Source organism: Orcinus orca, chromosome 2 (genome assembly GCF_937001465.1).
Source record: "Orcinus orca chromosome 2, mOrcOrc1.1, whole genome shotgun sequence".
In the NCBI taxonomy this organism is placed as follows: Eukaryota; Metazoa; Chordata; class Mammalia; order Artiodactyla; family Delphinidae; genus Orcinus; species Orcinus orca.
Window position 1 is genome coordinate 125,567,311 of NC_064560.1, and position 25,005 is coordinate 125,592,315.

A 25,005-nucleotide genomic window follows, 5' to 3' on the forward strand; every position below is an offset into this window, starting at 1 on the left:
TCTTTCTTTGAAACCTTTTAAAGAGAAAGTGTCACCAGATGGCAGCAATGAGTTGGCAAATTTTTAAGATGATGGCAATCAAGTCCAAAGACTTTCTATTTCACAGTTTTCCACAATTTCTTAACAAGCATTTCTCAGTACCTTTTGGATACTATAAATAAATATCTCTGCCTACTTAGAGCAGCATCTCCTGGTCTAAATTATTTTCCTTTAACACTCTTAAGCTCCTATTTTACCCCTTAAGGACCCTTGTCCCTGTTCCACACTACTTTCCTGTTACTCCCTTCCCCACCCCAACCCTGTTCTCTGCTTCCTATGTGTCTTTACTGCATTCATCAACTATTTCCCTCTGGCCTCTTCAGAGCGCAACAATAAACTGCCCATATGTCTGCAAAAAGTTGGCCAGTGCAGGGGCTTCCCTGGTGGCGCAGTGGTTGAGAGTCCGCCTGCCGCTGCAGGGGACGCAGGTTCGTGCCCCGGTCCGGGAGGATCCCACGTGCCACGGAGCGGCTGGGCCCATGAGCCATGGCCGCTGAGCCTGCGCGTCCGGAGCCTGTGCCCCGCAATGGGAGAGGCCGCAGCGGTGAGAGGCCCGCGTACCAACAACAACAACAAAAAAAAGTTGGCCAGTGTACAGTGGGCCCTCTGTATCGGCATATTCTGCATCTGTAGATCCCAACCAATCATGGATCAAAAATATTTAGGGGAAAAAAATTCTAGAAAGTTCCAAAACGCAAAACTTGAATTTGCTGCACACCATTTACATTGTATTTCTAACTATTTACATTACATCATGGTATTATAGGTAATTATAGTATTATATTTAGTATTGTAAGTAATCTAGAAATGATTTAAAGTATATGAGAGATTGTGTATAGGTTATATGCAACATTACACCATTTTATATAAGGGACTTGAGCATCCCCAGATTTTCGTATCTGTCAGGGTCCTAGAACCAATCCCCCTCAGATACCAAGGGACTATAATTTGCTCCACCCCCAAAGCTATAATTATTCATCAAAACATAGACATGATCTCAAGGTAAAGACTATCACACAGAGGCTACTAAAAACAGTACATGGTGGTATTTTCAGGCCACAAGAACACCAAAGTTGGCCATTTTAGATAAACTATGCTAACTGCTATGGTCTAAGAATTGAAACTAAGAATATTCAAGATAAAAATTAGGGGGAAATGCAGAATTCAATAAATGGTACCTGAGTGTGTGTGTGTGTATATACACACACACACACGTATATGTATAACTAAATCACTTAACTGTATACCTGAAACTAATATAACACTAAATCAACTATACTTCAATAAAAAAATAAATTAAAAAAAATTATAAATATAAGTGAAAAATAAATAAATTAATAAATGGTGCCTCACAGCCATCTAAAAACAAAAATTGGGGACCAATCTCATTCTATACACAAAAACATTAACAGATCAAAATCTAAATGTAAAAATTACATATGCAACCTATATAAGACAAAAAACTCAACAGTCCCCAAAAAAGTATGAGTAACCGAAAAAAATAAGGGCAGGAATAAAATAATAATCCATAAACATGAAAAACTGTTTTAAGAAAAGCATACTGAAAAAGACTTAGACCACTTAAACTGTTAGATTGGTGTAGATTATATCAATATAAGAATTGATTCAGACAACGGTCAATGTATGCCAAAGCACTGGGCGAAAGCTTGGTGGGAGGGAAACAGGGTTTACACGGTTTCAAAGTACTATCCAACAGACTACTCACTGATTAAAAGAGGAAATAAACGTACCTTTACTATAGAAACATGGGTCACCACTTAAACCAAGTAATCTGACATCATATGCTTCCTGATTCCACAAAATAAGAAACATACATTCCCCTATGCAATATTCTTGGTAAAATATTTGACTTGAACCTATACAACAGGGAAACAATCAGGCAATTTCAAGATTGTGGACACTATACAACACACCTGGTTGGGACTCCTCCAAAAAAAGAGCAGGAGCCCATTTCTAGATTAAGAAAGCAACGTTGTGGGGAAGAGACTTTTTTTGTAAAAACGAGAATTTTAATGTGGACTGTATACGAGATAATATTGAACTAATGTTTATTTTCATTGCTTTGATAGTATAGATTATCTTTATTCTTAGGCGATACAGCCATGAAATTGAAGTTCCCATGTGAAGTATCACGCTTGTAACTTTAATATCATTCAGGAGGGAAAAAAACATACAGAGAGCAAACATGGTAATTTAGACAGTTGCTACCAGAAACAAGAACAGGAGGGCTGAAACACAAGGACGGTGTATTTTACAAAAGTACATATTACCTGTTCAAGTTTTTAAAAAAGACCCTATTATAGCAAATGTTAAAATGATATATACCATGTCACACACTCTTGAGCAAGTTCCCAGAAAATATTTTTTCTGTCAGATTTACTAATATAAGGATGATCATCCGGTGGAGTGGAGGAAGAAACTGGCACTTCCACTGCTATAACTAAGTAAAACCAGTACACGTTTCTGTAAGTTCATTTGAAAATTCTTAATTAAACCTAAGTGCCAAGCAATGGGTAGGTCAACAAATTTGTATTAAGCAACTGACAATGTTAAATAAATTTCAGGTTATCCTATTCTGGAACTGAAAAAGAAACTTTGACCATCTTTAAGTTTTGTAAATCCTTGTGACAAAAAACAAAAAAAACAAACAAAAAACCCCCAGCCACTTAACAAAAAAATTGGAGAAAACTAAGTGGAAAATGTTTACAATATAAAGGTTCTGAAACGATATAATGATTCCATGTTGGTAAAAATATATTATAAAAATATAAAACATATATAGGGAGGGACTTCCCTGGCGGTCCCAGTGGTTAAGAGGGTGCAGGTTCGATCCCAGGTCAGGGAGCTAGATCCCACGTGCCTCGTGGCCAAAAAACCAAAACATAAAACAGAAGCAATGTTGTAACAAATTCAATAAAGACTTTAAAAATGGTCCACACTTTAAAAAAACATAAGTCTTAAAGAAAAAACCACATATACAGGGGTACAGGTACATCTGTAGCTAATGAGATATGAGAAAGGATCAAAACATCAAAATACTGAAAGTGGTTATCTTTGAGCACTACTGCTGTAAGTAAATATTCTCCTTCTCTCCATGTTTCCTTCCAAGTTTTCTTTAATAAGCATTTTATAATAAAAAAGGATTGTTCCTATCAAAGTATAAGTAATGCAACAGAAAATTTTAAAAATGAAGTCTTTAAGAAAATATTCCCAGAACCTCAATGATGAAAAAACTAAATCATGTAGTTCAATGCCACCAAATTCTTCAGAGGATGTTAAAATTCCCTTGCAACCTCCTTACTCACCAATTACCAAACTTCATGAACTGCCACTAAAGTCACCGAATTCACAACCTGAAGACACTCAATTCTAAAATTTAATTGGCTCTTAACTAATTTCCTCCCTTAGCTCTTCTCTTTAACGCCCATTCATTAGCAATCGAATAATTTTTTTTTTTTTTTTTTGGCTGCGTGCTGCGCGCGGGCTTTCTCTAGTTGCTGTGAGCAGGGGCTACTCTTCATTGTGGTGCGCGGGCTTCTCACTGCTGTGGCTTCTCTTGTTGCAGAGCACGGGCTCTAGGCACGTGGGCTTCAAGGCATGGGGGCTTCAGTAGTTGTGGCACACGGGCTCAGTAGTTGTGGCTCGTGGGCTCTAGAGCGCAGGCTCGGTAGTTGTGGCTCACGGGCTTAGTTGCTCCGCGGCATGTGGGATGTTCCCAGACCAGGGCTCGAACCCATGTCCCATGCATTGGCAGGCAGATTCCTAACCACTGTGCCACCAGGGAAGTCCCCTCGAATTATTTTTTATTTGACTGAAAACATCTTATGCAAACTGTTCCCTATCCTATCTTCCATAAAAATAAGACATGGTGCATTATAACCAATACAACTTAACCTGTCAATGTCCCTCTGAACACAGCAGTCCAAGTTTGGTTGCTCTTGCAAGAGTGGAACACAGATGCAGATGCTATCACGTCTGCTAACTTTGGCATTGTCAACACATGCAGAATTCACTGTTAAGTGCACGGCTTTGCATTTCAGATACTATTTAATCCTCTTGTATCTAGTTCACAATCCCTGGGGTTCCAGCCTGAAGAAAATTTCAAATTTTGATTTTGTTGTGTAAAATACTAACAATCTCTCCCAATTATATACCCTTCACTGATTTGTTCAACATACTGTAAGCAGCCTCACCCATCCTTTTAGAAAGTTCAGTAAGGGCAACACAATTTTCCTTCAACAGTGAAAATTTTTCTTCATGCTATATATTAGTTTTGAAACAGTGATAATTAGTAAGATCAATCTCAACTGAGAAATCCTTCTGCATATGTCTGTACACTGAAAAGCTCCACCCTGGTTTACTGCTGAACAGGACCCAAGTTAATAACTTAAATTGTAAATGTTTAGCTACACCTATTTTTTAAAAAAAATTTTTTAACTGAAAAGGTAGATACAAAGATACCTGTTCCCACAGTCATGCCACACCCACCATGACCAAACTATGTTTAAAGTAATGACTAACCTTGAGATGAGAACTTCCTAAATAACATAATACAAAAAAATCCCCGTACTAAAATATACCATAAATAAAAAGCAAAAAACTGATGAAATGTATGCAATACATATTTGTCCACAATTCAAGTTCTTAATACTGAATATAAAAATATAAAAATAAACACATCCTAATGGTTAATAGCTCAGAGGCTTTGGAGTCAGACCTGTTTCAATTTCAAACTCAACCACTTCTGGTGTGCATTTCCCTCTGGAAAGCCAACCCCTTCAAACACCAGATTCTTCTATCATAAAATGAGTACTGTTGATAGTACCTGTCTCACAGGATAGGTATGAATGAGGTGTAAGTGAAGTAAGGTATAGAAAACAATGAACATAGTGCCTGGCACACAGCAAGCATAGCTGCAGCAGCTGCTCCTACTACCACATCATTTACTATTATTGGTACATACCAACAAAAAATGGGACAATGACAGAAGGACACAAAAGATGATTAACAAATAATTCTAAAGGTCTATGGAGATTAGCAAAAAAAATCAGTATCACCATAAAGGAGACAAAAATTAAACCAAACATTCTACCTACCAAACAAGTAAAAACATTTTAAATTGAAATGATCACTTCCATACATTATTTCTGACAGTATGAACTGGTAACCATATTTTCAGAAAACAAATGGACTATTTTATCAAAAACCTTAAAATTGTGCATGTTCTTTAAAAACAAAACAAAATACCCCCAAAACAAAACCTGTGCACGTTCTTTTGACTCAGTAATCTCACTCTGAGAACTCATCTGAAGGAATCAAGGATGTGGACATGTTAACAGTGAAAAATGAGAAAACAGGTTCATAATACTAAGAAACTGACTAAATGAATTTCAGTACATCAGTCTAACTGGATACAAGCAGCAACATTTGAAAATAACTTATTGACACCAAGAGATGTTTAAGATGTTAAGGAGCATACACAATATACAAGTTATCTAGAAGATTATACACTGAAGTGTTAGACATCTCAGGATGTGGCAAGATTGTGAGGTTTTAAAATACTCTTTTTTTCAGTCTTTAATACCGTATTAGTTTCATAATTCTTTCATTCTGTAAAGACAGCTTCATCCACCCTGGAATTTAATGACTACAATATATGGCTTGGCCGAAAGTCAGCAAAGCTTTTCTATAAACCCCGTAACAGAAGTTAGAAAGTTGTGTGCTTCCCTTCCTCAAGAGCAATTCAGAACTATATAAAATCAAGGAAATGGGCATCTCTAGGACAACAAAACTTTCACTGGATATTGCATTCCATAATTTGGGGTCTCTCATTCATTGGCAGTCCTAACAGACATAGATACTGGGTATAATTCCCTGTGCTATACAGTAAATCCTTGTTTTATTTTATGTATAGTAGTTTCTATCTGTTAATCTCATACTCCTAACTTAACCCCTTCCCCATCATTAAATGTTAAGTCACCTCTATTCTGAGTGTTACATCACACTTAAGAGGTGGGGGGGGGGGGGGAAGACAGCATTTTAGAACCCAACATACTCTTAACTAGGGCAGCTTCTATACAGTAAAACTCCCCATCAACAAACATCTATTCACTCTGGGAACATTTTAAGCCATTTGAAAAAGAATTTCCTGAATCTACGAGTATCAAACAAGCATTAGGAATATGTAAGAGAATGCTTTTCATAGGAAAAGAAGTAAGATTAACATTTCAAAATTACTTCAATAAGGTCAATAAATCTTGACTGTTTTCAGCAAAAAACACTGAAAGAAAAAGCAAACATGGCAATCTAAGTGAAAAATAGAAATTCATTATTCTGTTTTACTTGCTTAAGTGGCATTACCATTTATCCAGCCTGCCTGTTGGAAATTACTTGATTTTTGATTCTATTTGTAATTTAGGAAGAGTCATTATTCAATTTTTGTATATATAATGGTCATTTTAAATACTGCATTATTTCAAATTTATGTAAAACATGGCTACTCTATGACCCTCAACTCTGCTCCCCAAACATCATAAACACTCTTGCCAGAAACTTTACCGAAATTTCCAACTCCCAAGCAAGCAATAAAAAGGAGTGAAAGGATAGGGCATGAAATTCTGTATTTCTAAGAAGCTTCCAGACGATGATGATGATGATGATGATGATGATGATGATGATATGCTGTTGCTGTAGCACAGACCATATTCTGAATAGCAAGGGTCAACAATATTTATTCATAAGACTTCATTTCTTTATTATCTTGTAGAAAGCTTCAGTTTTATCAGTAAACTCAAACTGAGCATTGAGTTATAACAAATACACTTTTAAAAGTCTCCCCAGGAAACACGTTCGGAAAAAAATCAAGATTTTTCAGGTTTTACAAAGATAATACCGTGGTTTTGCTATGTAACACCCCGTGGGATCTGGGCAAGCATTCAGCTATCAAATAAAATACATTAATATTTCTGCATTAATACATATGCATAGTCACTCAATGTAACAGATTATAATCTCATGTCAATTGAAGTCAGGTTTTGTCATCAAATGAGTCTGTCAAACTGATGAAAAATCTTTGTTGTCATAGATTTCTGAATTGCAAACAAAAGACTTCACGAGTACAGCAAAATAATTTTTTACAAGAAAATAAATTTTAATAAGGAAACCCGACTTAAAGTTACTATATCATTCTCCATCACTCAGATCCAAGCAGCTAAAATTTAGAATTATTCCTAGTTTCAGAATTTAATAGTAAAATGTATATGAAATATAGTGGAATCCCATCTTTTGCTATCCTGAAAACTCAATTTTATCACACGAGGATAATCATACCAAGATTCTCATTCAAAAAATTTTTTTACACTTATCTCTAATAAACAGAACTTCCCAAATTCTAGGAAGAACTAAGCAAAACGTAACATGTAAGCAAAAAACAATCATCCACATTACCATTCCCACAGAAATAAAACACAACTGGAGAATGCCTTCTTAAAATATCTATTACATGTTTTTGTGTGATAATGACTGGTTATTTTTAAAGCCCTTATCTTTAAAGAGACACTGAAATAGCTAAGATGAAATATATCAAATATTAATTACTTCAAAACCACAGGAGGGGAAGGGACTGGATGCAGGTATAGATGAAACAACATCACCCAAGAATTGCTAAAGCTGGACAAGTTCATGGAGACTGATTATACTATTCTTTTTTGCATGTTTGAATTTTTTTCACAATAAAATTAAGATAGCACTGAATATATGCATATATACACATATATACATATCTGAGAAAAAGAATTACACGTGAATCTCAAAGTATACACAGAAATATAATCAACCTGGTAGCACCTCGATAAATATTCTTACTCTTCAATTTATACTTATCAAACACCAAGAACACTTAAATTTCAGGGTCAAACCCTGAAACACAAGCAAAAGATTCAAGTAATTCACAAAACTAGAAGTTAATTATTAGTGGTCACTTACATTGCCAATAAGTAGATAAACTGTTTTCACCTTCCTGGAGAGCAACCTAGATTTAAAGTTTTTAAAACATTCATGCTCTTGAATAATTGTACTTCTGGGGCATAATTCTAAGAAAATAACTAAGGGTATTAACAAAATCTTAGTTGTAAGACTGTTCAACTGTTTATAAAAACTGTTTGTAAAAGGGAAAATTGGGGGAAAACCTAAGGGCCCAACAATAGAGTACTGGTTAAGTAAAATATTGTACAAGTATGCAATGTAATACTATGTAGTCATGAAAATTTTTAGGAGAGCTGTTATCTAATAACATTTTATGTTATGTTTGTGTTGAAGAAAAAAATTATTACTTAAATGTACGTGCCATATGTAGGACATTACTTTTCAAACGCCTACATATGCAAAAAAAGTCTAAAAGGAGACATCAAAACCTTTTATTTTGGATGGTTAAGTATGTCTTTTTTGAGGGGTCTGCATTACATTTTCTAAAGGTTATGTGAGCATATACTGCTTAATTCGGATTAAACCTAAAATAAAGATGGGGGTATCTTCTCTTAAAAATCCACATCAATCTTAAGTCATTTGATTAGTCTTCCTCTTTAATTTCAGTAAAACTATATCTTAAACAGCACAAATAACTGTAATTCCAACATAAGAGGCCAACAAAATTTCAAGGACAAGGGAAAATTTTTCTTTAGAAAGCACTTCGCTACCTCAATTTTAGCCATAAAGTTTTTTAAAGTTATCACAAAACCACTTAGGTGAAGATGACTATATAAAGGATTAATATAAGGAATTATAGCACACTATGAATGGTTACATCATTTTCAGAATACAGAATTTTAATTAGAAGGCTAAGGGAAGATATTCATTTAACATGTATTCTACTAAACTATTCCTAAATGTCATTCCAGACTAGTTAGAAAAGCCTAAGACTGGTTCAATGAACTTCAGGGAGTTATATTAGTTCTGAAATCAACTCAAAAGCTGTAGGTTAATCTAAATAAGAAGCAGGAAGAATATTTCAGACTGGTGAAATTGGAATCAGATTAGGTAGGAAGAAAAACTCAGATGTCCTTTAATCTGCTATGGCTACCTCTTAAAGATAGCAATGCATTCCCACTGGAGAATAAATTTTTAAAAAGTGATAAAGTTCTTCCAAATTTTGATTACAGCTCCATCACAGACAACACAGCAGCCTATGCCCTCAAATGCTAACATGACTCATTCATTCCATCACAGCCAAACCTATTTTAAGGCTGTTTTTACAACTTAACTATAAAAACTGCTTACTAAACTACTACACAGGCCATAGTTATGCTATTTATACCCAGACGCAAAATCCGAAGAGTTGATGTATCCCTACAACAAGGAGTTTTAAGTTTAATTAGAAGCAAAATAATGCTGTGTTGCTCATTAAGCCTTTGAGCACACAAAGCAAAAGTTTTCTAACCCTCCTAAATCCCTCTCCCTTGTCCAGAAGTAATCGATCAATGTTGTTTCGCGTCTAACTTTCCAAATATTTCTCTGTATCTTTACGTAGTAGAAAATAAACTTCTATAACATGAGAGTTGATGAAAAGAGCTAAAGAGTATTTAGAAGGCTAAGTGAGAGAAAACAGCACTGAGGCAGTGGCTTTTGAGTAAGAACCTAAACGAACTGAGGAACCCAACCGTCTCAATGTCTAGGGGAAGAAAATTCCAAGGAAAGGCTTTGAGGTAGGAACATCTATTATGTTCAAGTCTCAGTAAGGAGGCCAGTGTGGCTGCAGCAGAGTAGTATACCATTAACAAGGGAGGAGGGGCACAACAGATCAGGTAGGGCACCTTGTAAATCACAGTGAAATTTTGACTTCAACACTGAAATAGCCAGCTATTAAGTGAATTTCAAGAAGGAAACTACTCAAGCAATACATTTTTCAAGCATTACATTTCAATGGGATCAGTCTAGTTACACATTGGTGTAGAGGGGCAAAAGAAACATAAACCTATTGCAATAATGTGCAAGACAAATGATGGCTTGAAATTGGATCAGGCCATAGCAGAATGGGTGGAGAATTCCTGTTATATTTTAAAGGCAGAGATGACAGCATTTTCTACAATGCCAAAGGTGAGGTATGAGAGGAAAAAAAAGTCAAGGATGGCTAACCATCCTAACTGACATGAAAACTGGAGTTTCATTAACTGAAATGGGCAACACTGCAGAAGAAACTGGTTTGAGGGAAGAACAGCAGGAGCCCAGTTTCATACTTTTAAATTGATATACTTAACATTCAAGGGAGTTGTCAGGTAGGTAACTGGACAGATGACAGTATGTCATTCAAAAGAGAAGTCCGGGATGGTGATATATGCATGGGAATCATCAGTTTACAGATAGTATATAAAATCATGGAACTGATTAAATGACCCAGGAAGTGTGAATAGAAAAGTGGAAGAGCTGAACCACAGAGCACTCCAGCTGAGTGGGAGAAGGAATAGCCAGAAAGAAAATAAAAACCTGGAAGTTAAGTTAAAAAATGTTTTAAGGAAGAAAGTGGCTCGACTGGTTAAATCACACCAACAGGTCAAATGTAATTGATAAGGACTGAAAAAGAACCACTGGATTTAGTAACATCCCTCTGGGTTACATATTTTTTAAAACCATAAATAATACAATTATTTATTTTTTCTCCCAACTGAAACTCACTTTTAAACATGTTTACTTCCCTAAAGAATGCTGTCACATCCAAAGAGTCCATAAAATTATACTACAAAGCTATATCTACCTAAACAATTACCTTGGATATTTCATGCTATTTAAACTGTTGTGAATTGAACAACAAAATATTTAACAATGACATTTAGCTTAAAACTTGCCAAAAATAGAAATCCAGAGCAGTTTATTTTTTCTTTTTTGGCACTTTAACCAAATTAAAGATTTGTTTTCCTAGAATACTTCACATGTCAAGTAAAGCACAGTCCGTCTAGTATGACTAAGAGTTGAAATCTGCAGGCTTAACTGCCTGGGTTGAATCCATGCCTCACCATCTATTAAGTGTGTCTAACTTTGGGCAAATTATTTAAATTCTGTGCTTCAACAGTCTCATCTCCAAAACGTGAAAGACAATAATATTTACATAAGGTTACAATGATGATTAAGTTAACACAAGAACTTTTACAGTGGTGGACACATGGTAAAGTGTCCAGATTATTACTTCCAAAAGGAAGAAATTCAAGTTTTTCTACTTCATTTTTCCTTTCAAACAGGAAAGCTATTATGTCAAGTCTGACCCAACAGGGGTGTTGCAGAAATAACTAGTAACTTCCTAAAGCCTAACTAACCTATCCTCTTCAAACTCATTACATTTGCTCATTAATACACGCATCTGGGAAAAACCAGGGCAAGTGCCCTCAGGCCTGCGATTACTACTTTCTTCAAGAGGTGAACAGATAGTGGCCTACTATAACAGGTCTTCTAACCTATTTAGTCCTATTAGCACTTAGTCCTCATTACTAACATTCCCCACACAACAGCCTGAAGGAAATTCCAAGAAAGTAATCAGATCTCTCCAAAGTCCTTCAACAGATTCCTATTGTGCCCAAGACAATCTAGATCTTAAACATGGACCTTTTAAGGACCTGTACATTATGCTTGATACTTGCCTACTTTTCCAACTTCATCTGCTACTCTATGCATTCTTGGTGACTATTCTCCAGTAGTATTTCTTGCTCTGAGGCCAAGATTTCCCCCCCAATACCTGTGCTTTCAGGTAAGATAATCTACTTCCAGACCTCAATTTCAACATCAGTTCCTTTAAGGTCTCTTCGCTAGCAGCACCCTCCCACCTCCATATTCTAAATTTGGTTCCCTTAAATATCATCTCACTCTGTTCTTTTCCTTCAAGGATCTAAACTGTGAAAGTGCTATTCACTTTATTTCTTCCCTCAATGGTCTATAATAATATTCAAGAGGGCAGGAGACAGTATGTTTTGCTCATCTGTATGTGCCCAAGTCTAATGGTGATTTTCAGAATAAGCACTCAAATGTTTAATGAACAAACATCTCTAACTTGAAACCTGGGAGTCATGCCAAATCCCTCACTCTTCCTATCACAGCCACCACCAAATCCTCCTAAATTTACCCCCTTCTAATCCCAATACCATTGCTTTTGGCCAGGCCAGGTCATTATTCTTCCTATTTTAGTATCTTCCAGATTTATCACCTACTCCAATCTTATTCTCCTCTATGCCATTTCCACACTGCTATCAGATGACATTTCTAAAAATGAAAATCTGATGTCACTCCCCAGTTTAGAATCTTTCAATAGTTCACCACTGGTTTCTGGATAAAATACAAACTTCTTAGCATGGTATTAAAACTTTTATAATCTGGCCTTACCTCTCTAAGATTCAGTTCAGCTCCCTTTCTCTTAAAAGCATTTCCTGACCTCTTAAAAAAGTCAATTAGGTACCCACCTTTGCATGGCTCTAGCCTGTGCCCACCTCTATCACATGGTGACATTATCTCATCCGTCTCCCTCACAAGGCTATGAGTCCCTGAAGAACTATTATACCTTTTTGCATCCCCAAAACCAGAAGAACATGACCCATAAAATAATGGATTTGTAAAATTAAGAAATAAATTAAGCTGAACCTATAGTGAACAACAGCCACACAATGACAGTAACAGAAACACAGAGGTAGAAACAGCTTTCATACCAAAGAGGGTATCAGTAAAACTTGGACCTATAAAAGAAAATTTTCCATTCCTCTTCCAGATAACCTCAGGACATTTTACTTAACTTTTTCCCATTGTTTTCCTTTGAGGTTGCCTTCAGTGTTCACTTTAGATTTTACTCTCTCAGAATGAGCAAGGGAAGGAGTCAAGAATGTGATTTACCCTAGTACCCACAGAACTAAATATACCTTTAAAAATCACTCTACTTTTCCTCCCTGCCCCATCCCAGCTCAAAATCTATTAAAGCAACTCTAAAGTGAGTTATCAAAATACTCCACTGTTGTCAGTAAAATACTACAGGTTGCTAATATTCTCAACTCCTTGGCTATCCACATCCTTATTAATCTCTGCATTTTTCTTATGAATAGACCAGATTCATTCTTTCTTATTACCCTTGGGAACACAGTGGATTCCCCAATACCTAGCTGGGCCACAAGTCATCACTGAAAAAGAGGTCACTCCCAGATCTTTCCAGATTTGGACACAGAGATTATACAGATTTTCCTGCTTTCTGAGGTTAAAAAGTCTATTTATCTTTTTATTTTTAAAAAAACCTTCCAGTGAGATAGCATTTCAGTATCACAGCATGCTTCTTGTGGTCTGATTCATGTTAACTTTTAATGATAAAAAACAGTCTAAACAGAATACAATCCAAAATTGTTGTCACAGACCCAAGGAAGATTACTCTAAATGACAGAAAATTTTTCTGATTTGCAATTATCTAAGAAAAAGTACCACCTAATATGTCTGTCTTGTTGCTAATCATTAAAACAAGTCGTCTTCATTCTAAAGTATATGCGAACTTCAGCTGCTCTTTCCATATATGAAATACTCTCAGCAAGCCCCAGTTTGACGCTCATAATTCCATTAGTTTACAAAACCCTGAAGTGGTCTCCCTTAGGAACATCTCTTGAGATACGCACAAAAGCCTTAACCCAAACATTTCCAGGTAGAAGTTATCACCTACACCACATCAACTAAACTTAAACCAGTGTATTTCCTAGTCTTTCCAAGGAAACCAAGTGGACCTCACACCTCTTACCATCACCCAGGAAGGGTGTGCATCTGTTCCGAAGGCCCCCCTGGCTCCAGGTCATCCTGGCTGCTGCTGCTCCAGGCTGGGCATCCATGTTGCTGCAGCTTGTGGTTTGTGAGGGGTAGTGTACAGGAAAAGCAGGATGGGATTTCAAGGGAAACAGGAGGGAGATGGCTTTCTGGGAAAATGCCATCACCAACTTAGGTGTTAAGTAGTACCACACACATTTTATTGCAGCACAGTTTAAAAATTTAACAAATGAAAGATTAAAAATAAAAAAAACAAAAATAAAAAAATTAAAAATACAGACGACGTCCAGAGATGCTCTAAAACAGTTAAGTTAAAGATCAGGAAAAATAAGGTCACAGACTTAACAGCCAGTAAAATTCTTTCGAGCGTGGGGAAGGGGATGAGGGTGGGGAGGGGGGGAGGGGGGGGTTGGGAGAGAAAAGGTTTATGTGATCAATCCACTTAAAAATGCTAATGCCTTCACTTTCTCTCCCAAGATGCAAAACTCCAAAGTCAATCAGGAGGCCGGAGAAATTCTTATGAACATTCAGAAAAACTCGATTTTAATCCGGTTAAAAATCATCAGTGTCATTATCATCATCATCATCACCATCATTAAGTATAATAATAAATAATAATAGTAACTAGTAACAACAATAAAAAGGAAATCAGCGGAAAGTCAGGAAAAATGTAAAAACAAAAATGGAATAACTTACTGTAGCTGAAGATCAAAAAAATCTCACTGTAAAAAAACAAAAATAAAAATAGCCCAGATTAGAAAAACGGGAGGTGCAAAAATGTCAAGTCAATAAAGTTCATTTCTTTTCTCTTTCCAAAAGCAGTTTCCACAAAAACCGCAAGGGTAAAGTTCTCAGTAGCAGACAAGCAAAGCCCTTTCCACATCATCAATCAAACTTAAAAATACACGAGGAAGTTGAGAGGTCAGTTTATGAGAGGCTAAAAGGCTCCTCCTCCTCCTACCCAACTGCTGCAGAAAAAATAGAAATAGAAATTTAAAAATTACATCTTAAATCCAAGTCCCGTTTTTGGAAACAATTAAAAAAAAAACACCTGTAAATCTGCTGTAGTGCACACCAAGTTGCATCATTATGTTTAAAATGTCTTTATAAAATCAGTTTTGGAATGGGAATGTGTGTGTTCTGGAAGGGTGGGGAAGGGAGGTTAAAAATCAAAGCTGAGCTCCAGTGAGTAGGGATGGGGTTCGCCTTGCTGCCCTGTGAAAGGAGAAGGGACAGATTGAGTCAGAGTTCCTCAGAAATGTTGTGCCCTAAACCCCCAAGACAGAAACATCTGTCCATTGCATCTAACACATTTTGGTAAAGCGTACATCCCACTGGGATGGGGACAGCTTCTATAGAATCATCGCCTCTACCAGTGACTGTCCTCACAATTCTTCAATGTCAGCAGGTGCCTAAAGTTGACTAAATATGCACCTGTATTCCCTTAAGGGTCTCAAAAAAAGGTCCACATTCCAACATTCAATTTGATAATCAGCAGTTTGGGCAAAGAAAATATAGAAAAACCATGTCAGCAGAGATGAAGAAGTGAGCAAATGTCAAACATCAAGATTATGAAGCAGATTAGTGGGTTTTAAGTCCATGTAGCTTTTACTATGATACAAATTGAAGGGGAATGGTCTACCCTGAAGATACATACTAGAAATGACATCTAGTTTCAGAACCAGTGAGTGGTCAAACCAAAAGACCTGACAGAACCTATCAGGGGGAAAGATGATTTAAATAAGGAGCACATTAACACTCTCAATAACAGAATGAAAAAAAAATCAAATGAAGGAAAGAAGATTATTATGGCTACTGAATATTTAATGTCATAAAACAGATGAAAAGTAAATTATGGTCCTTAAAGAATTTATTTCTGTGGTCCCACTGTTTATAAACTAGAACATACAGCTAATTCCAAGATAGGAATTCTACGAATCTGATACATAATACCACGACAGACTGGGTGTTTCATCAGCTACAACAAGATGTGCAATTAGATTGCAGGTCTTTGAGCAGGTAAGAATGATCATACTTGCGTTTCAATATCCAATCATGAGATTTTATTCTCCTTTTCAAATGTCAGTAAACTAAAAAATTTTAAGCTGCACTTTTAGAAAGTGTTGCTTGAGTCGATTACGTATGAATGATGACAGCAACAAGTACTGTAACTCTAAAATTATAACTGTAAATTTTTAAGTAGTAGCAGACCAGTTTAGGTACGACATGTAAGTTACTTTTATGCTTAGACTGATGTGTTAAATTGTACAAAATGTTAAACTAAATGTACATAGAAAATGTACACTATTTGAATGTTACCTCCTCTGAGTAACTGTTAGGGATGTTCAGTTATAGTGAAACATTCAATTTTCGTCTTTGGAGTCACAGCCTGAACCTGGTACTCAAAAATTTCAGGATATGTTATGTAACCGTGGCTCATCTACAAACAAATCCTTTGCAACAGTGTTACAAGACATAAGCTTAAAAAGCAGCAACTGGGCTTCCCTGGTGGCGCAGTGGTTGAGAGTCCGCCTGCCAATGCAGGGGACACGGGTTTGAGCCCCGGTCCGGGAGAATCCCACATGACGCGGAGCGGCTGGGCCCGTGAGCCATGGCCGCTGAGCCTGCGCGTCCGGAGCCTGTGCTCCGCAACGGGAGAGGCCACAACAGTGAGAGGCCCGCGTACCGCAAAAGAAAGAAAAAAAAAAAAAAAGCAGCAGCTAATGTGAAAACATTTACATCTTTCAAAATCAAGAAGCTGCCTCCCAAGACGTTAAGTTGATGAGCTACTACTCATAAAAATGACCAACTAACTTTAGCACCTAACTGTAATCTTTGCAATTAGCAGTATACCTAGTTTATACTTTGTCAAATCCCTGGGAGATTTGGATCCTTCTTCTAAAGGGGTATTCTCAAAGTAAGGGCTGCCAACCAGCATCACGTGGCACTTATTAGAAATGCAAATTAGCAGGGCCTACCCCAGGCTTACTTAATTAGAAAGTGGTGGTGGAGAGCCCAGCAATCTGTTTTAACCAGCCCCCTAGGTTGATTCTAATGTCTGCTCATGTTTAAGAACTACTGTGTAGAGTTTAATAAGGAATCTCTGTCCTCTAGTTAAGATCGATATAAAATAAATACGAGAACATTATAACATATCATAGTAAATGCTATATTGTACTATAAAACCCTATAGTAATCCTTTTCCCCTTTATAAACCCCAGATTTCCAATATATAAGAGAACACATGCAGTTGTCACACCAAAGTCAGTTCTCTAGTAAATCTATTACGTACAAAACCTTAAACTTCCCTAATCCCAATGAGAACGAATCAGTACATGTTAAGTATGACCACATAATGCTCCTCAAAGATAACAACTAATAAAATTACTTGAAGACAGATACTGTTAAGGCAGTTACCAGTAATAACTAATATACAAAAACTACTGTCAATAATAAAACTGTTTCTGTACACTTTTTAGCCTTCTGGCAACAAATGACTTGAGTTACAGAAAGCAGAAATTAGAACAGGTAAGATGCATAAGCCCCCTTATAAGTATAAAACTGCATTCCAGAAAGTTTAACTGATTTGCCTGTCAGGTAATAATGAACAGGGTGGGAAAAATCCAGTTCTCTTAACTCCTAGGCCAAGGTTCTTTCAACCGTCACATTCACCACTTAAATCTCACACATCCACCAGTTAATATAATCAATCTTTAAGATTAGAATTACTAGCTGTTTTGGAGTTTATTCCTTGCTTGTTTCTAACAGCAATTCCATCCAAAACAAGGTCCAACGCTATGTGAAACACTCTAGAGACCTAATCACAAATAATAAGGTGTGTTTACAAAGGAACAGCAAAACACCACCAGGCACTCCCGAGGCATAAGCATGGGAAACACAAAAAGGTCAGAAGATCTGTAACTTACTCAACCTTCTTAAATCCTTCCTCTCTCCAACTAACATGTAAATGTTACTAATGCCTATCTATTTGAAATCAAATCTAGAATTGTTTCAGGTATTAATTTTGCGGCCAAATCATTCCAGAGGAATATTAAATCAAAGGAAGTGTTACCTTGGTACATGCTGATCCTAAGGAATCCATATTTCTAACATCTCAAGGCAAGAGAAGTGCCCTTCAGTTAATTTCAATTCCCATCAATAGTTGTTCTTAAATACTAATTTCTTACATTTCTCATTATTTGCCAACAATATATCTATTAGGTGTATGGTTTCCTAAATTAACCAGTCACTGCCCTTATCTCACTTCTAACAGTTCTGCACTTAACTTTAGTTTTAAGTCCATGTAATAATATACTTAGGCTTTTTTTTTTTTAAAGGCAATGCTTTTGATCCCTATTACAATATCTACATGGTGAGGGGTCAACAAATGCATAGCTATGTAGAATAAGAGTACTTTTAGTTTCTATCAAAAACGTTCCCTACGGCGTGAATTTACCCCACAGTATTGGTTTAAACTGTACTTAATAATATTACTTTTTGTGACAGTAACACATTATGAAAAATAAAACCAACTAAATCTTAGACAAGGATTAAAAAAAGCAATTTCTTGGAGAAGTGATTGTGATACCACTTATAAACCTACGTAATTTCTACAAACTTGGCAAAAAACTTTGGTAAAGTTTCAGGACCTAGTAAGTAGTAAGCACTGTAATACTTGCTTAAAAAAAGCATATAGTTATGCATTTTTGCCTAAGTTGGGATGGTCTGGAAAATTAATGCCAAAATATCCTGAAAGTCAAACTTTATCATCTTAGGACGTTACATTAATAATAAACGCAATTCTCGTAATTTAACATTTTCCCAAGATAATTTAGGAATTTCCAGTTACCGCTAGTGTTGTTGTAATTAGGTTCTTGTAAAGATTCAAATATAGTAATTTTAATACCTACTATTCCAATAGGTAAAGCCACTTGACTTAAGCTGGTGGCCAAATTCCTTACTAGTTCTGCTACTGATTTAATATGACCCTGGCAATCAACACTCACGCCTCGGTTCCTGTCTGAGAAAGATAGTAATACCCACCTCAAGCAAGTTCCACTAACTTATATATTTCAAGTGATTTGTAACCTGCAGATAAAAAGCCACCTTTAATTATTAATGTTAATACGTAAATGAGATTACAATTTAAAAAAATAAAATTGAAAATAACTATTTCGAGGTCCATCATTTCTTCAGAAAGGAGTAAAATAAATCAGTAAAATATTAAATCTATTGTTATAATATTTACTATTCTTAAACCGTGAGGTGCCCTCCAGAATTTAGAAGCTTGCGGTACAATAAATATCTGCTTGATAACGCTTCCCCACCCCCCCCTCAATATTTAAATTTAACAGGAGGCATCGACACTACATTAACTTGAACTACATTAATGACCATCTCGATCGTCCCTTTCGTCCTCTCATAGAAAATGAAAGGACAGCATCCGTTAACGCAGGAGACCGAAAAAGAAAACGGACATTTTCCCTGCCGATTGTGGCCTAGAGGACACTAGGTTAAAAATCTACGCAAGGGCTGAGGCCTAAAAAACTCTCGCGCGCGTAAGACCTAATCCCCCAAAGCAAATAAAATAAACGGGGGCCTACGTACTCTACCGAGGGAAGGGTTCCCTCGTCTTCTCTCCCACACCCCCTCGCGTTCCCCGAGAAACCCAGCGCCTCCCCAGCTTCCGCCCCCTCCACTCACCAGGAGGGGGAAGGGAGAAGAGATTCGATTCTGAATCTCCCACTCCCGAGTTCTACGCCGAGAAGCCAACTGCTGCTCGAGGTCCGCAACGCTGCCGCAACAGCTCAGCCTTCGCCTCTTCACAAAATGGCCCCCGCGTCTCCTCTGCCGCCGAGGAGAAGGCCTAACCCCCGCCCCACTCCTGGGAATCCTCCTATTGGCTGCGACTTTTCTAGCTCCCGCTTCTAATTAGACAGTTTTACAGCTCCTCACAATTCTATCCAATCATAATTAGGAGTGGGTTAGACTAACCTACCGAATTTCCACATGCGTGACAGAAACTAGTTTGTAACTGGTCATTTTTCCTGTCATTTATCGCCTGAGAAATGCTTATTGGCCACTGTACCTGACGGAGAGCTGGGTGGAAACTTGCCTTTGTACCGCGCACCGCTTCACATCCGGGTATCCGGAAGGTCTGATTGGCGGCCGCGGGATCCTATCTGTGCTCCTCAGAGCGCCTATTAGAAGGCCCGCCCACATCTCGGAATTCCCGCGGCGGATGGGGGGAAGGGCGGGGAAGGTTTGCTGCGTTTTGTTTGCTAGCGGTTGGAAGGATCCGCCCTTGCCCTGGGCATAGGTAAAAGGAGAAGCTCTCTAAGTTAGTTCTCTGTCCTGCGGTGTGGATAAAGAAAACACTTTTCTTAGAGTGGGGAGGGGGCACTAAAGACCGGAAAACTAACCAGCCCTGCAGTTTTTCCAACCCTAGAGCTCCTTCCTGGACACTTCTCAGCCTGTCAAGCCCTTCTTCAGACAACCCATATCTCGGTCAAAACAACTGACTTCCTTACCTCTCCACCACAAAAGGTAAAGAAAGTCCAAAATGCTGGCCTGGAATATACTACAGCACCCATCCTCTGGCCCCAAATCATCTCACTAATACCCTACATGTCAACCAAATTGGCTTATCCGGCTAGCTCTCCCCTGCCCGTCCCCGAAATCTGGTCCCTTAATTCCCCTCACCCTGAAATGGCCCGTCCCCCACCTACTGGCATCGTCTGCACTGCAGTCCCTCTGGTTGTATTATAGCAGCCATGCACGCAATGGAATAAGACCAGCTGTGCTAGGAATGAAAGATATTTCTTTGTGTAGTTAGGGAACGCAAGATGCAGAACACTAGAGAATGTGATGCCATCTGTATACATTTTAAGGAATATATGCATATGTGAATACAGTTGTATGCATTAGTTTTGAATTAATTATGAATTTCATAGAGGTTCACGAGGAAACTTACCTGTCAAAGGAGAAAATTGAGACAATTTAGTAACGAGTTTAATGTCCTTTACTCAAAGGAAAACAATCCATGGTTGGAAGAGTACAGTGACTCACAAGCCATGGAGCACTCCCCCAGGGAGTTTGAGCAAGAGAGAGTTTTATGCAGCATTAGAAGCTGCAAGGCAATCAGGGCGGGATTGGCTGGGGTTAGGAATATGACCTTATTTAGAAAGATTAAGGAACAAGGAAATAAGTATAGAGCCCAGAAATATGGCGTTTGAGGATTGGCTGACTGGATGTACTGCGTTTCTGGTCAAACTGAGCCTTTACAGGAACATGAAGTTTCGGTTTGCTGATGTGACGCCCCCAGCAGGAGCGACTCCATCTTGGGCCTAGAAATTTATTTTGACATACATTTGGAGAGCGAACCTTTTGCCTTTTTCGTTGGTATGCCTTTCTGTACTGTTTTATTTGCCATATGCATATATTGCTTTAAGCAGATTTAAAAAGCAAAACCAAAAAGCATGTAAGAAAAAATATACTAAAATGTTAATAGTGGTTCTCTCTTGGTGGGAGAACTACGTGTGCTTTTTTTTTTTCACTTCCTTGTGCTTTTCTATATTTTCCAAATTGTCAACTTAGAACAAGTAATCAGAGGGAAAACATCTCCAAGTACTTAAAGCCTCAGCTCAATTGCCACATTGCAGTTTATTTAAAACGACCTCATAGCACTGTGGTTAATTTTACACTCGTCTCTTCTCCCCTTCTAGATAGTACGTCTTTTTTTATTTTATTTTTAAGTTATTTATTTATTTGGCTTCATCAGGCCTTCCTTGTGGCATGAGGGCTCTTCATTGTGCCGTGCGAGCTCTCTAGTTCTGGCACACGGGCTCAGTAGCTGTGGCACATGGGCTTAGTTGCCCCGCGACATGTGGGATCTTAGTTCCCTGACCAGGGATCGAACCCACGTCCCCTGCATTGAAAGGCGGATTCTTAACCGCTGGACCAACAGGGAAGTCCCAGTATGTCTTTCGATTGCAGAGTTTAATAATTATTTCTCTCTGTACATGTACATTCTTATTTTCTCTCCTATTACATGTCCTAGGACCTTAAACAGAGTTCTGAAATTCATGTTAAAGTAATTAATCATTAGCTTTTATTTATCAGGGGAAATTGTTCTTTTCCCAGGACAGTTAGACTATCCTTTCTTTATTAAATATTTTATATAGCACTTATTCAGAGGGACCCAGATGCTGTGAGGCTTGATTGACATGTAATTCATGTAATTCCTGACTTAAGTAAACAAAAATAAACACTAGCATGTTTTATTACTCACTGTTCTCATAGAGTAAAAATGTCTATAAAATGTTAATGAAAAGTACTTAAATTCATTTTACCAGAAATCAGTTTTACTGCATGATCTTTATCATGACCTACTTATTAACCAACACTGTATTTGGTGCAAGGGAAGTACTTCAGAGACAGCATTTATGTTTTCAGGGAGTTCACCCCTATGCTAGATGGGGTGGAAGTGGAGGATACAAGAAGAATTAACATCCAGTCCCTCCATCAGGTAGCTTGAATTTACTAAGGATGAGAAAACAAGTGCAAAAATAGCATAATACAAGGCAGAATGCAAAGCACCATGTTGACGATAAACATTCAGGACTTTCTGGTTTTAAGGCTCTGTAAACTTAGGTGGGTGAAATGGAGTGGAGGAAGGTCCCTTTATCTCTTCTGCTTACTCTAAACACCCTTAAACTTCTAAAACTGAATGCTTTTATTAGGTGGCTGTGTATGTAGAAAGAAAGCCATGAGCCAGACTCCAGTAATGGAGGGGAAGTAGGGGAAGAGATAAGGAAACAGAAACAGTAACTCCTTACCTTGGGCTAAAGAGAAAAAACAAAACTGTACTTTTGTCTTTAATTCAAGAAGTAATTCTCTTTGAACAAGGCTTTATGTAGCTTAGAGGTATTGCCAGAATAGTGTATCGCCTGCAACTTTCCCTCCTCAAAGTTCTAAGCCACCTGTCAAGAGGAAGGAGACAAAAGGAAAAGCAGCAACAGCTATGAAATGCCTAATTTGCTTTTTACCTAACTTATTAGCTGAATATTTTCCTCAATATTTATCATCCTACACACCCTCAGCATACCTAATTATCTACCTATTCCATTCAACAAGTCAAATGGTCTTTACTAGTACAATCATCATTGCTTCTCTTCCTCTACATCCTTTATCGTCCAAGGATATCATAAGCAACTTCACTGGAGAGTGAGGGGTGGTCTCTGATGGATCCAGACAAAGCACTTGATTAAAACTTCACAGAGCTTTCTAATACCCAACGCTACTTCATCCTTCTTTACACTAATTTGGAGACCTTTCTGACTGTTGGCAACCTATCTGCTATAGGCAACCATATTCTACCTGAAAAATGACATGATAAATATATTACACACCTCTTTCAAGAGCCTTACTCTTTGACTGCATCCTGTTTCTCCCACATTGAGTCTCTCCCCCAAGCTGATCCTGCAAACTGCTGTCATGGTAATCATTTGAAAGCGTTCAGTTTTATTGTGTGACTCCCACACTAAAATCCTATAATAGCACTCTATTCCAGTCCTCCATTTTCACTGTTTCATTCACAGCTCTTCCCTGACTGGCCCCTCATTACCTATCAGTGTTATCCCTTCCACAAGACCCTATGCCTAGGCAGCCCCTGCTGTCCTCCAACAGGCATAGATTCTGCAAAAAAGGTTTTAAACACTGATAATAAAATTATCGGTCACTTTGGATATACACCTTCTCAAGGCTTCTAGTGTTTTGTTTTTTTCTCTTTTTATTTTAAAGCTTTCCAAATGGAAATATCCTATGTACTTATTTTTCTTTCTTTTTTTAAAAATATTTATTTATTTATTTTGGCTGCACTGGGTCTTAGTTGTGGCACGTGGGATCTTCATTGCAGCGTGCGGGATCTTTTAGTTGCAGCATGCGGACCCCTTAGTTGCAGAATGTGGACTTCCTTAGTTGCAGCACACATGTGGGATCTAGTTCCCCAACCAGGGATCAAACCCCGGGCTCCCTGCATTGGGAGCCTGGAGTCTTACCCACTGGACCACCAGGGAAGTCCCGCATTTGCTTTTTTCTGATAATTTGTGGTTATTGTAAAAAACTGAAATACAGAAAGAGTGAAAGCTTCTATGTGATCTGTCCTCCAAAAATATGCATTCTTAACTATTTGGTGTAGATTTTTACAGATTTTTAAAAAATGTATACATGGACTTATTTTTACCGGAATATTATCATCATTAATCTGTAATCAGGGACTTCTTTCATCTCTTTTTCTTAATAACCAAAACCCTGAGCTTAAAAAATTAAAAAATAAGTAAGCAAAAAATCTTTATCTACAAAGTTTGGAAAAATTAGAAAGATTAAAGCAATTCAGAATCATGACATCTAGTGGTTTTGAGGTTGGGTAGTATTTGATTTTAAGTATTATTGGCCATCATTATGTTAATAATAATAATAGATAACTTTTATATAACTTTGTGAAGCACTTTTCATCTGGCATTTTATTATCCCCATTTTAAAGATGAGGAAACTAAGTCACAGAGAAGTTAAGTCATTTGCCTAAGGTGGCACAGCTAGTTTTGGGGTTTTTTTTGCCTTTTGTTTTTTAACATCTTTATTGGAGTATAATTGCTTTACAATGGTGTGTTAGTTTCTGCTTTATAACAAAGTGAATCAGCTATACATATACATATGTTCCCATATCTCTTCCCTCTTGCGTCTCCCTCCCTCCCACCCTCCCTATCCCACCCCTCTAGGTGGTCACAAAGCACCGAGCTGATCTCCCTGTGCTATGAGGCTGCTTCCCACTGCTATCTATTTTACGTTTGGTAGTGTATATATGTCCATGCCACTCTCTCACTTTGTCCCAGCTTACCCTTCCCCCTCCCCATATCTTCAAGTCCATTCTCTAGTAGGTCTGTGTCTTTATTCCCGTCTTACCCCTAGGTTCTTCACGACCTTTTTTTTGTTTTCTTAGATTCCATTTGTGTTAGCATACGGTATTTGTTTTTCTCTTTCTGACTTACTTCACTCTGTATGACAGACTATAAGTCCATCCACCTCATTACAAATAGCTCAATTTCGTTTCTTTTTATGGCTGAGTAATATTCCATTCTATATATGTGCCACACCTTCTTTATCCATTCATCCGATGATGGACGC

At 37.5% G+C, this 25,005-nt stretch overlaps 2 protein-coding genes across 16 annotated transcripts in view; one reads left to right on the forward strand and one right to left on the reverse strand.

The window, feature by feature from the left end:
- The window catches only part of HNRNPC (heterogeneous nuclear ribonucleoprotein C), a 47,370-nt gene extending 27,689 nt beyond the window's left edge, over positions 1-19,681 (reverse strand). For 3 of the 15 annotated variants that reach the window (XM_004274095.3, XM_012534564.3, XM_004274092.4), the window contains exon 1: positions 19,525-19,681. The gene's annotated coding sequence lies outside the window, so the exon portion shown is untranslated. Of the gene's footprint in view, positions 1-13,791; positions 14,476-14,517; positions 14,544-14,872; positions 15,037-18,864; positions 18,910-19,524 lie in introns of those variants that run through there. The other 12 variants (XM_033435942.2, XM_033435936.2, XM_012534567.3 and 9 more) reach the window with 9 other exon arrangements.
- Positions 1-25,005, forward strand: part of RPGRIP1 (RPGR interacting protein 1) — a 162,519-nt gene that overhangs the window by 57,763 nt on the left and 79,751 nt on the right.